The sequence below is a fragment of the Colletes latitarsis genome, chromosome 2 (assembly GCF_051014445.1).
Source record: "Colletes latitarsis isolate SP2378_abdomen chromosome 2, iyColLati1, whole genome shotgun sequence".
NCBI classification, from domain to species: Eukaryota; Metazoa; Arthropoda; class Insecta; order Hymenoptera; family Colletidae; genus Colletes; species Colletes latitarsis.
The window spans coordinates 28,512,964-28,526,183 of record NC_135135.1 but is presented as its reverse complement, the minus strand read 5'-3'; the positions used below and the strand labels follow the sequence as shown (position 1 = coordinate 28,526,183).

The 13,220-nt window shown below is 39.1% G+C and overlaps 1 protein-coding gene across 2 annotated transcripts in view; it reads right to left on the bottom strand.

The window, feature by feature from the left end:
• Positions 1-13,220, bottom strand: part of LOC143351990 (uncharacterized) — a 54,760-nt gene that overhangs the window by 35,702 nt on the left and 5,838 nt on the right. The window contains exon 1 of one of the 2 annotated variants that reach the window (XM_076784174.1): positions 10,277-10,447. The exons of the other annotated variant lie outside the window; for it this stretch is intronic. The gene's annotated coding sequence lies outside the window, so the exon portion shown is untranslated. Of the gene's footprint in view, positions 1-10,276; positions 10,448-13,220 lie in introns of those variants that run through there. 2 annotated transcript variants of the gene reach the window in all.

Below are 13,220 nucleotides of genomic sequence, written 5' to 3'. Positions count from 1 at the left end.
ATACATAATACCGCGTCCCGCGGTGCTGTATCTCTCTTCCGTGCGTTCGTGTCGTTAATGCATAATGCACCAGCGGATCCGTGCGTATACGAGCTACCAGACACGATCGTTTTCCCGACCATTAATCGATCGCAGAGGCATTAGATTAAAGGACGATCGTCGCCGCGGCTGCACAAATTATGTCTTGCGGCGTCCGTGGATCGCGAGGCTCCAGTGATTTTCACCTTATGGTGGCGTCGTGGTTTTCTTTCCGCGGCAAGAAATATAACGAAAAAAAAGAAACGGTAGGATACCGCCTCGCGATTTTAGTGTTCCCTTTGGCAGAGAACAGGTATTACTTGAATCGTCGTGCCACGTACCCGCGAAAAGTGGAGCAAACGTGTGTGCGATCGGGGATCGAAAGATACGATAAAAAAAATGTCGACGAACGAGTCCGTCGGTAATCCGTCCTTGTTGCTTCGTTTTGTTGCAATTTCGAGCGTAGATAACGGTATTGTGTTAAATGGCGGTGAATGACATTGAGATTTTTATGTTTAGAAATAGAAATAAAGATAATGGATACGATGGTGTTTTCGAGAAACGAATTTTGTTAATTTCATTCTCAGAAATGTATGCGAAATATATTAAGCTGTGATTTTGCGACATGCTGTATTGCTAGCTTATCGTTTCTAAAAAAAAATGCCCTCTCTCTTTGCTGATAGGTCAACGGGAAATCGGGTTTCGATTTAATAAACAGTAGCTAAATACGTCGGTTCGATAGCCAACGAAGTTACGCTGTACCGGTTTAACGTTAAAATATTCATTAGGCGTAACGATAGACCCGATATACAGGGTATACCGTAATTCGCTGGTCTCCTTAACCCTAGGCATACCAAGGATGATCGACGTTCTTTACCTTTCCGTTGTGATATTACTATCAACGTATTAAATATGACAAAAAAATCAAGAAAAATAGTAACTTTTCAATGGTATATCTCTAACGGTTAACAACTTTTTAAAGAATAACAAGCAACAGGTCAATAAGACTTTCTTCTTTAAAATTAATATTTACCAAAAAATTTACTAAAGTTCAAGTTTCATGAATAAACAATTCTATATAATCCTGTATTAGTTTCAAGTCAAGAAACTTACATAAAATCCTATACAGTTTTGACTAAATTAGCCTAAATTGGTCGAGACTAGGGAATTAACGAGGACACCCTGTATTTTCCGTGCCAATCCACGTGCTCCTTTTGTGCCCTGTACACGTGTGTAACATAACGGCCGTGTTGGAACGATAATACACAAAGATCGCCATTATGCCACGTTCACAATGCCACAACTGCAAAGTCAGTACCAATTTCGCGACAATCCAAACATTTCACGCGCCTCCTAAATTATACCATGTTTCACGACGCCTTTTATTTCCTGGTTCACGACTATTTTTACGACCTCCTAGGCCACGTTTACGAGTGTTCTTATTTCTCGCATTCTTTGCCGCTAAAAATTGCAGCGCGACTTTCGATATCTTCGATCACGCTCCTCAACCGTGACACTGGGAATCGCCTTTGTGGTTATTCGTAAATTACATTACGCTGAGACCTGATTTTTACATTTATTCTCTGCTATTTGTAAAAATTGTGTCAGAAATTCCGATTCATCGTGAGACAACACATAAATATAAGAAATACGTGCTACCAAAATTGCAGTATTACCAACCTATTGTAGGTCGCTGTTTCTGGAGATCGATTATCGGAAACGTTTTGTCCAACTATTTCCAATAATCGACGTTCTACTGAAACCAATGCACGTCCGACAACGATACAACGAACGCGTTAACGCTTTCTTTCTTTGGGACGTGAGTCGCTCGCGGAAAAGCTTGGCGTGAAAAACCTTGATAGAAGAGAAAGCCGACGTGGAAAACGGTCGGAAATCGTGGCAATTCAGCGTCTTAACCTTAAGGAAACGTTGTTATACAGTTGAAATAAAAGAAACTCTGTTAATGTGGAAACCTTCTGCAAAAATATTCCCTCCACATAGGTGCGAAGGTGCTAGGTTATAAAATAGTTAAAACAGTTAATTGTTCGAGTCACAAAACCTGAGCGATTGAGCTTTAATGCATTAAAAAAATAAATTGCAAGCATACTTCGCGTCACGACAAATGTGGAGAGGTAAAAAATTTATAAAATATAAAAAACTCTGTCTGACAATGTCGCCATTTTCGTGGCATGGTGATTAAGAATTGCTGCTGAGACGGTTAACGATTCGTCAAGTCTTGACGTTAGGCACGATGAGACCACAATTAATCGCTAATGGGTCTAGACGAGTTTTTCTCGCTTCTCTGTCGAATTCATACCGACGTTCAAAGGGTGGGGGGAGGTGGGGCGGGCACGAAAAACAAAAGGACCGAATCGTGGGGATTAAACGGTCGATAATTGAATCTATCCTCGACGAACTCTCTCTCTTTCTCTCGTGCTCGTTTCAGAAAATTAAAAACTCTGTAGGCTCGGCGCAAAGAAGAACCATTTTTTTCTGTCTCTCCACTCCTCCCTTTTCTCTCTCTGGCTCTCTTCGGGAAAATAGATTACCATGCATTATACGGCAACGATTAATGCAATTACTCCCGAGCCATTTACTCCTACGCGACGGAAATCTTAATTGAGCGTCTCCTCGTCAATTCGAACACGGTATTAGATGTTAATCATCGTTCGTCGATGCGTTCCATTCAGAAGCTAATCACGAGGCCGCACGCGCTACTAAAACTGTTGCTTTAAATTTCAATAATTGGATAATGTGCCTTTACGTCCCACGTGAAAGTACATGATTGTTTCCGCTGCATGCTCTGTACTATTCCGGTCGGCCATTTTGAAATATATTCTTCAAACTAGAATTTTTTAAACACTGTTAAAGTAGTGGGATTTTTGGATATGGATATTTCGATAATCTGCGTGTTGGCGGTCATCAATGTTCAATTTTCAATGAAAGAAAGATATTAAAATATAGGCTAAAAGCACGAACGTAAATTCTAGTCTACAAAACCGTACACTTTCTCTTTGGAACCTCGTTTTCAGAAAAAGCGTATACGCATCGGAAGATACTCGTGTACGAAGAATCATGCTGGATCGGAAAGTTGCATTTCGTGCTTACGTACATTATACGCTTGGTTAACGGTATATGAACATTTCACTAGCTACGTTATATAGGGCGTATTGACAGTGAACCATTTTTTTTTTTTTCGTTCCGCGTTGCGAGTTTACGACTATAGTACTTTTCCATTTACTAGAAACGTTCAATAGTGTTTCACAATTCTTTCAATTAAAAATCCAACTAAATATTTAATTCGTACACCTAAACTACAGTTTTAGTATTTCTCAGAAACATTCTGCTCAATCGTTTTTTCCATTTTATGGGTCGTACAACTATTTTTAAAAATGAATTGCAACGATCCGCTATCGGTAGTTGTTTCTTATTATGGAAATTGGCAAATTACTCTACATTGTAGTCCAATCACGATACCCATCGTTTTCATTCCTTTTAATATAGGTAACGACTTTCCTTGAATATTGCAGGGATCGAATAGAAGGCAATTTCATCAATTTTCGAGTTGCAGTAAAAATGTTTCGGAGCCAGACACCATTGCGTTATAACTTTCGTTAGGATTCTGTGTCTATCCAATTAAACATTTCTCTAATAGATCTTAGACACGTTCGTCTTTTCGAACTTTAATTTTGATGTAACTTACGTAATTCATAAAAAGCCAAATAATGTTTATTTCAAATCGAACATCCGCTGTCAGGGCATTTAAACGAAGCGTTGTCAATGTTTGGATTATTGTAATTTCGTAAAAAGAAATCTGAGGTCATTTTAAAGGTGGAACTTTCACATTCCCAAGTTGTATTTTCTCGAAGATCCTTTTACACTGGTATGTGAGTGAGAAAGTGAAGATACTCTTGCTTTAAAACAATCTTTCAAATTCAAATGGCCCCCAAAAATTTTTACAATTTTTTGCACCAGTAAAACCGTCGTAAACTTAAAGATTACAGCTTCCTCTATACATGGACCTCTCTAAAAATTGACGTACGATTTTTTTCACGGTTTTGTTCTACTTGGATATGGACGAGAAGGCTACAGGTTGAAGTATAAGACGGATTTCAGATACAAAAGTATCTAAAAATTTATATAAGAATAAATTCTTCGATCTCAGAAGAATTTCCTAGAATCGAAGATTTAATTCAAGAGATCACCGAAGATTCTGACGTTCCTCGCAAAAACCCTATCCCCTTCTCACAAAACGATCTACGGAAGCTTTAATCCTGTTTGGTGCATCGTGTGTAAGCGAGTCAGGAATTCCAACGCTGGTTGAAAAACATTGATTTAAGAACGTTATTCCGAGAAAGGGCCCATGAGTTCCACCAGCTTGTCGAGAGGGGTAAGAAAAAAGGTTAAAAACCACTGAACCGGAGGATTAACCCAAGGAACATTATACTTCCAAAATTGTTAACATTCGAGATATCCCCGGTTTCGTACTAAATCAAACCCAGTGGTTTGAGTTAACAGAGTTAGGTCCAATCGATAATTTATCGCTAGAGTGAAAATGGTAGAAGACTCTTCGTGCACTTGCGGATATCCTGAACAAGAAATGAATCACGTTTTACGGAGTTGCCCTGAACTCTATGACGACAGCTCTAACACGATCGAACAATTAAAAGAAATAGCGAATAAACTCTTTACAGCAGTTCATAAAGGTGTCTCGATTTTATAATAATATCATTAAGCTTGTGACTTTGTCACAACCCCCGTTTTTTTAAATGTCTATAAAATCAACAAATTTCTTCCTTTCTATTAAATTATTAATTCTGTCTCTCTGATATCAGGTGAAGGACGAAATGGCTCGACGGAAGTCGATTATTTTTGCGACTCCTGAGACGATCATCGATCGATATCGAAAGAGACCTCCGCAGCGAGTCGACGATCTTTTTCCCTACCCTTTCGTGGGACGCGAGAAATAGCGGGCATAACTGTTGTGCAAAGTCCTTATCTCGTTGTCAGTCTACCGTAAACTTGACTTTACGAGCGTTGCGCCGGCTGCTAGCGAGCCACGGCGCATAGCTTTTTCGCGGTTTCCTCTGCATTTTACTCCGTCTCGCCGACGTAACGGTTTCCCCGTTGCAACTTGTCCAGCCCGTCGTACACGACCGGAAGATCGAACTCGCCGTCGACCGACTAGCATTTTTCCATCCAGGAAGTATGCCACGGAAAAACCGTCGTCCGTTTTCTCCGCGGCCATCGAAAATCCCAAGATGGCCGAAACACCGTTTCGTGTACTTCAAAATCAAAAGTACCTCCTCTTAGTTCCATCAGAAGACATTTGCAATGAATTTTATTCGTATTTGGAGCGATTTGTAGGAAGGATTCAATTTTTTTTTTTAATATTTTCCTCTGATATTCATTCATGGAAGAATGATTCGTTTGTTTGAATGACAGAAGAGTGTTTTAAGAAGAGGCATACTGTGCACCAGTATTAAATTCAAGTGTGTTTATGCCTTCGAGGATTCCTTGCAGTCATTACACCCGTATCTGATATTATCACAGGAATCATGAAAACGTTATCACGATGTCACGTTTGTTTTACTTCTTCCGCCATACATAAAAAGGCATTTCTATGTTTTCATTACGCTTCTTTCCTGGATTCGCTATTTATAGGACAGATAATTCCGCAAGACGTTCTCGTGTATTTATCTGCGGGTGCTAATATTTGTACACGATGTGTACTTGTTGATAAATTTCGGTTCTCACGGAGTAGCGGTGCGCAACGATCTTCGTCGAGAGGATTCTTGAAAAATATGGACTCGAATATAAAAAACCAGAAACTGAAACTTATAAAACTAGAAAACTAGTGATATAAAAACGAAAGTGAATATTAAAGCTGGTTACGTATAAATAGTTCCATATTTTACACAGTTTGTGCATAGACATAAGCTCGTGAAAATATAAATATGGAAGAAATTGTCAAATTAAAAAGAAAGTTTTTCTCGAAGGACTGCACGAATCTAGAAATGATCGTTTTGGAAACTATGAATCATTGGTTGGACTACATATGTAGCTCTTTTCGCAGACGGATCCATAAATACAAGGGAAAGCTGGCTGTTCCGTAATAACACCTGAAGAAGAATTATTGGTCGTGTTACCCAACCAATACACAATTTTCTCTTGCGAAGCCTACACAGTGTTAGAAAGCTTGAACCACACACGAATGTCAAACAAAGACAAGTACATTATCACTGTTCAAATTAAAAAAATCCGATTATTACACGGATTGTAGAACGAGATCCTACGAGGCAGAAAATCTGCCAATATCCTACTTAATAGGCTTCCATTACGTACGGTTAAAGTGATCGATAGAAACCCAGGCTAACTTGAACGATCAATTCTAACGCTTAATCTTCGATTCTACTCAATTTCAGTCAAAATTGGGATCTTTTTAAATCCAAGAATGTGCATAATAGAATAACGAAAACCTACAATGTGAAAATGTAACGAAGAGTAATAGATACGGGGGCACTACTACTTTGTCTGCTCGCTTGAATAGGCTTAACAAGCGATCCACGATGTCAGCGTGACTATGAACTTCAAGACATTGACCATATATTATGGCAATGTCCCCTATTCGAAGAACAACGATCAAAATTAATAAAGCGAGTGCAGAAATTAAATCTTCTTCCTCGACGACTCGCGTACTATTTAGAATCGACTACAACTATATAAAATACCACGTATTCATTTATGAAAAACTGTAATTTAATGACACAAGTAAGTTGACCTTGTTTTCTCACTATAAATTATATATTTTTTACTAAATCTTCTACTCGAAAAATAATAGAGTAACACTCTAAATATTCCAATAGTCGAATTCTCCAAGTTTATTCGAAGTGAAACATTTTTAAAAATGGCGGCCCTAGTTCCGAGTAAAGTTTTCGATCCACGGTGCTCCCCGACGCTCCAGCTCGATGATCGCCGTCGCTTGTTAACTTCCGCGGTTAATTACATCACGGCCAGTGACGTAAGGCAGGAATCATCTGCATGGAGCTCGCGGTATGCGCAAAATTATCCTGGAATATTTTCGCAGTATTCTCTGCGTACCGATTCCGCTGGCTGCGCAGCGTAACAAATTATGCGACGATCGCTCCTCCGTTACAATTAGATGATCCATCTTCGCGTTTAGGGCTCGTTATTAACCGACGTACGCGGATATCGTGAAATGTATTTCTGTATAAACGCTGATTCTAACGGCATCCAACAACGTCGCGATTGAACCGCAACCAACGAATCCCACTTTGGACTTTTTAGAGAAAAACAGTCCTCGTTCCCTGTATCACCGATATGAAACACAAACCTGGACGATGCGTGGATAGTCGTGAAATTACACGTTTAGGCGGGAAGAACGCGCCTCGAAACCACCATCAGATTCTATTTCAGTCATATCTAACGCATCAAACGCTTAATAATCGTCGCTCCCGTATCCATTCCCATACCGACTATCTCTACGTGAGCGCGATTCCCAACGATCGTTCGTCTTTCCCTGGGATTATTAATTGCAATCTGACACGGCTGATTCCTTCCTTAATTCGAACGTTGCACGCGCGATCGCTTTCGTTCGCCTCTCACCGGTCAGCCGTGAAATTCGAATCTACGAATACGTATTTCAATCAGCGCGTACACTGGGATCTATTCCTATAGGAATGTACGACAAATATTCGGACAGCGCGAATTAAATTAGGCATTTTTGCAATTCGTAATATAACGTTTCTATTCGAATGTTACTATTTCGATAATATTAGCAAAGTTTTTGCAAATACGCGTCATTGCGCGTTATACTTGAACGTTGTGTAACGAGAAACGATTCCGTGCCCATCACCAGCATTAAACTAGGGTAATCAAAGACCCCACCTGCTAACGCAGATATTTCTCGCCCTCCCCAGAAGCAGATGTACACGTGACAATGTTAATCGAAAGGTGTTGAAGCAACGAGAATCACGAAGCTTCGACCAGTTAACTTTTCAGTTTACGCACGCTAAAGGGCAGCTGTAAAATTCTGTTGGAGACATATTGGACCGTTCTACATGTTTCATTTAAAAAAAATTGCCAAATCATTTTTTGCCAACCAAGGGAAAAATGTGAAATGTAACGCGAATGTTCGAATCTTTTGTTTCTCAGATGCAATCGTTTAAGTTATTGCGTTACTTCATAGTATTCAACGCTTCCGGTTGATTTCTAATTGCATTGCATAGATTGCCTACGCGTTTCTGCAATTCCTGAAGAATTTGTAGTGAGAGAAGGTCAGATGAGCTGGCTGATACGGTTTCTTGGCATTCGTTCTAATAGTTCCCATGTCTGCTTAAAATTGTTCGCCGTAATGCCTGCTATAATTTAGGATTGCAGCATCGCGAGCAGAAAAGGTTAAATTCATAAATTCAAAATACGAATGTTTACATCCCCATGAAAAAGTCGTAAAATTGTTTATTTCATGGATGAGGATGCTAATAATTTAACGACGTACCGTTCGACAAAAAGTGCTCTCGTTTATGGTTATTCGCTGATTTTAATGTTATTCGATATATTATTTCTAGTATCGTATTATCTTGTTTCGTAATTGCCTACCTTTAAACTATAGTTACGTTAAACTTGCAATTTATGTGTTTTTTTTCTCTGAATTTGTATCAACGACGTATAAATAGATCTTTTTTCTAGGAATAGTGTGGGAACTTTTGATTTATTAATCGCAAGATCTACAACTGATCGAACAGAGAATCTTTGATGCTCGTAGGCTATTTGTAGAAAAGAAAATCATTCAAATATTTTTGTGCAACGCAGAAAACAACGACGGAATAATGTGAGTGATTTCTTGAAAAATATTCTCAATCTAGATCGTGTAAAAACTTAATTTCGTGAGAAGGAATCATTTTGAAAAGAATAATTATATCCATCATTACGCAATAATCAATTGTATCGAAAGTAATATTCTCATGTGTTTAAATAGTATTATCAAGCATTACGCTAAATCTTTTTTAAACTTACCTAGCCAGAAAATCTGAGCTCGCGCGATAGCTAGCTGGCAAAATCTAATAACGCTAATCAGTTGAATGTAGATATGAAAGGAAAATATTTGCTTGACAGTGGTACGATTTTTTCCTCAACAATCACAGACACGATTATCCAAATTAATACAAGAAAATCTGATTACAGTATGCCGCAAATAATTCTAAACTATTTTTCCGTAAAACATGAAAATACGACGGTTGCTGGGAATCGAACAAAGAAACATAAATTACACAAATTATACTTCTCAAGTGATTGAAAAAGTGACAAGAAGAATAACAAAGTCCAACGTGTAAAAAAAAAATGATAAATCTTGACGATATCCTGATCCAGGAAAAATATTTTTTATAAAATAATATGACAAAGATGTAAACAAATACAGTATCCCATCGTTAAACAAATAAATATTTTTCAGTGGTATTCAATTAATATTGGACAGAGAGTGTAACAACGAAAACGTGATATATGTCAAATTTTTGCCATGGATCTATTATTGGATCGATAACAGTAACACGCGTTGATACGTGACATTTGTGCTATCATCTGCTCTATTCTTATATCGTTTGTCTAAACGAATGTCAATTGGCGAATAACATATTGTACTCCGTATAATTCGACCATTTACGCGAGTGTCCTCTCGTATCAATTGTTCCTTATCGCTCGAACGTGAATTCCTTTACCCTAGTTTCAGCATATTCTGGTCCCTCGATACACATTTCGTAAACAATCGGATTAGTCACCCAATGGACAAACAATTACTCAATATTTACACTTCGTTACTCCAAATGACGTGCTTCGTTCGTATCATTCCAAATCTTACAAATGAAAAGTACACAACTTTACGAATAGAATAACGTACTTATGTTAAATTTAACGAATATGATTGTCATCAAAAAATTATAAACTCTTTTCCATTCTCGTAACTCATAAAACTGTTCGATTAAAAATATCTGAACTTTCACGAGATATACATATAATGTAAACAAAATGAAATTTCCTCGTAGGACAAGTTGCGACGCAGAAATATAAAAAACGAAGCAATAACGCGCAAAATGTTTACGGAAAACCGTCGACATCAACAAGTGTCTCGTAGATAAATCGCAGTACCGAATTTAAATTCCGGAACGTGCTCCTGCTCCGCGTAACAGGTAAAAGAAATTCACCTTTCCCGTCATTCGATAGTAAAGAAACGATCGCCTACCTGTTGTAGTACGGATTCTGGCTATTGGCTCACCACCTTTGCAACACAAAACTATTTTATCAATTTCGAGGGATACGTTCGCGCGATAAGGGAAGGCTCACCGGCATCTCCTACACGCGCAACGGTCGAACACCGACTGACGCAACTGTGTCGCTCGCGAGCGACGTCACCGTCTGACCACGGACGGCGCCTAACTACTCGCCACGCTATTGGCCGACGACCGACCACCTTGCACGTATACGCGCGCCGTACACCTGGTTAAATTGCGCGCGTCGGTCGTGTGCGTTTGCGCGACCAGGAACAACACAAGTGGAACCGATACGAGCGCATTTTTTTCGGGACCAATGAATGAGATGCGCTCTTCGTTCGCGGCTTGACTCGCGTTCGAACTAAGTCCGTAACTCCCGTGCACTCCAAAGAATAATTAAAATGTTGAATTTCTCTTTGAAATAATTTAAAACGTTTCTAAAAGTTTTTTTTTAATAATAAGTTCAGGTTTTATCGAGTTTGAAAGAAGTCTTCTTGCCCTTACGCTTGCAAACTTTCTTCGATATTAGACTATGCTTGGTCTTGGTACTTTTATTTATTTTGTTTTTTCCAATTTGAAGTCTACACGGTAGACACATCGAGGCAATAGGAGAATTTGTGCAGGAATGTGGCCGACGCGTTTGAATGCTGGTAACGTATCAGCTCGCGATTCAACACGCTCCGTGACAGCAAAACGGAACACTTGAAAGTTTTCTATGCTTTTCGAAATTGCAAGAACGGCTGAACTAGGACTAGAGCCGTTCGAATAATTTAATACTTAAATATTGTACGGATATTTGAATTTACTTGGAACATTCGAGTATTCGAATACAATCGAATTTGGTTATCGCGGGTATGCTAATGAAACTATTATGGCCACAGTGAGCAAAAAGATATGCCAAATTTAATTCACACGTCCTCTTATACAAAACCACTTAAGGGGGTATTTGTAAAATACCAACAAGTCTACGTAATTCTTGCTTTGTAGATTGATTTATCGACATTTTATTAATATTTACTGAGACAGACGCCAACGTGTACTTCAGAATATTCCTTCATAACGGTTGACACTACTTCAAAATAAATGTCACTGAACTCTATTTGCTCACCTATTTACATTTTATTTATACCTAAAAACTCGTCGGTTTTCTTCTTAATTTATTCCCGATAGAAATTGAAAATTTTAGAGTGTTTTTCTAGTTATGGCACGCAGTGCATTACGTCTCTGTTTCCTATGTTTCCTCCCATCAGCACGTGCTGTTCGGTCGGCCAACGAATACGCGTCCCGCTGTACAAAGTATGCAAATAAAGAAATGAATTCCACGAAAGAAAGCCCCCGGTGAACAGTTACGTCATTCACGACAGAATTTTACACAACGACATAAAGGATAACAACTTTCGCCGTCCATCATTTATAATTTGGAGAAAGCGCGCCGTTCATCGCTTCCATCCGAAGTTCGTTCAATTTCGAAGACGTTTATTAGCGTTTATCGCCTAAAGAAGATCGTCCTATTTAATTAAGCACGCAAGTGCGCGAACGTCGTCGTTGGAACGAAAGTTTTACGCAATTTTAACTCCCTTGTTCTTCTTATTTCTTCTTTCTCACCGATTCGGTCAACCGTGATTTTTCTCATGTATCTTTCATCGAGTAACGTTTGATCGCTGCCGACTGATTGTCGTTAATGCTCGCCGAGCGTAAGGAGCGCGTTCACCCGCTGCTCGTCCCGTTAGCACACGTATTATTGCAAAACCACGAAATCGCGAAACAGCGCCGCGTGCAGAATATCGCGCGAGGATACGCTGCGTTGCACGTAGAAACGATAAGGGGTCACGAGCTGAATCGTAAAATAGAAAGGACTATTTTCACTTGTTTGCAAAATACCGATTCGACATGGGCCGAATTTAAAAAAAATTAATAATCATAAACTCAATGTCAACGTTCTTCGTAACGTCAAAACAGAAGCTGAAGAGACCGTTAGCGTACTTTGAAATTAGATTTTAGACTGTGAAAATATATAAACTCGATATTAATTTTAATTTTCCTATAAATTACTCTCTATTGGGGCCAGTGTTGTATTTGATCGAGAGTCGCGTAATTTATGGTCGCAATTCACCTGAAATTGCCGCGAGGAACCAGTTTCGCGTTTTTTACGCTCCGACCAAAATACGATAATTGATATCTAGCCCGATTAGACGACGCTCCTCTCGTGAACGTCCTATAAACACCACGTGCAAACAAGAGATTTGACGATACCAATAACATTACAACATACGCAAATAACAGGTGGCATGAAAATACATAATTACCTACAGGTTGCTTGCGTGGCGATTGCGTCCAAGACTCGAGAGTTTATCGATACGTGTTACCCAGATACATGCAACCGATGATAATGACAACTGCACTACCTTTGTTCTTTTTGAACTTGAGCTACCGTTACAATGTATTTCTTTTATATTAACAGGACTGGATTAACCAGTTAGCAAAATAACCACGCGTTTAGAGCACCATAGAGTCAAGCTACTCCTTGTGCAAATATTATTTTACTATTTTTAAAACTAAACGATTGGTTCCAACTCGTCGTTCTTCCTAATCAGAAGCGGAAAGTAAGGAGCCTCCTGAGCAACTTTTGAACTAGAAACGACAGACGGGGTCGAAGGAAAGTAACACGAGAAATTCTCGGTCAGACGAGTAACCTCGCGTAATCGAGTTGACCCCATGGGACGATTAACCAAATTGAAAGGTCTCGTGGACGACTGTGAGTCATGACTTCTCCTTAAAGTTCACGATCGTTGATGCAGAGCCGGTGTTTCGTGCACTGACAACGCTTGATAAATATAGTGGTAAATCGAAATTTATGCAAGTTTAAAAAAAAAGAAGCTGGGTAACAGGTTTGCAGACTTTAACGAATCGCGATTT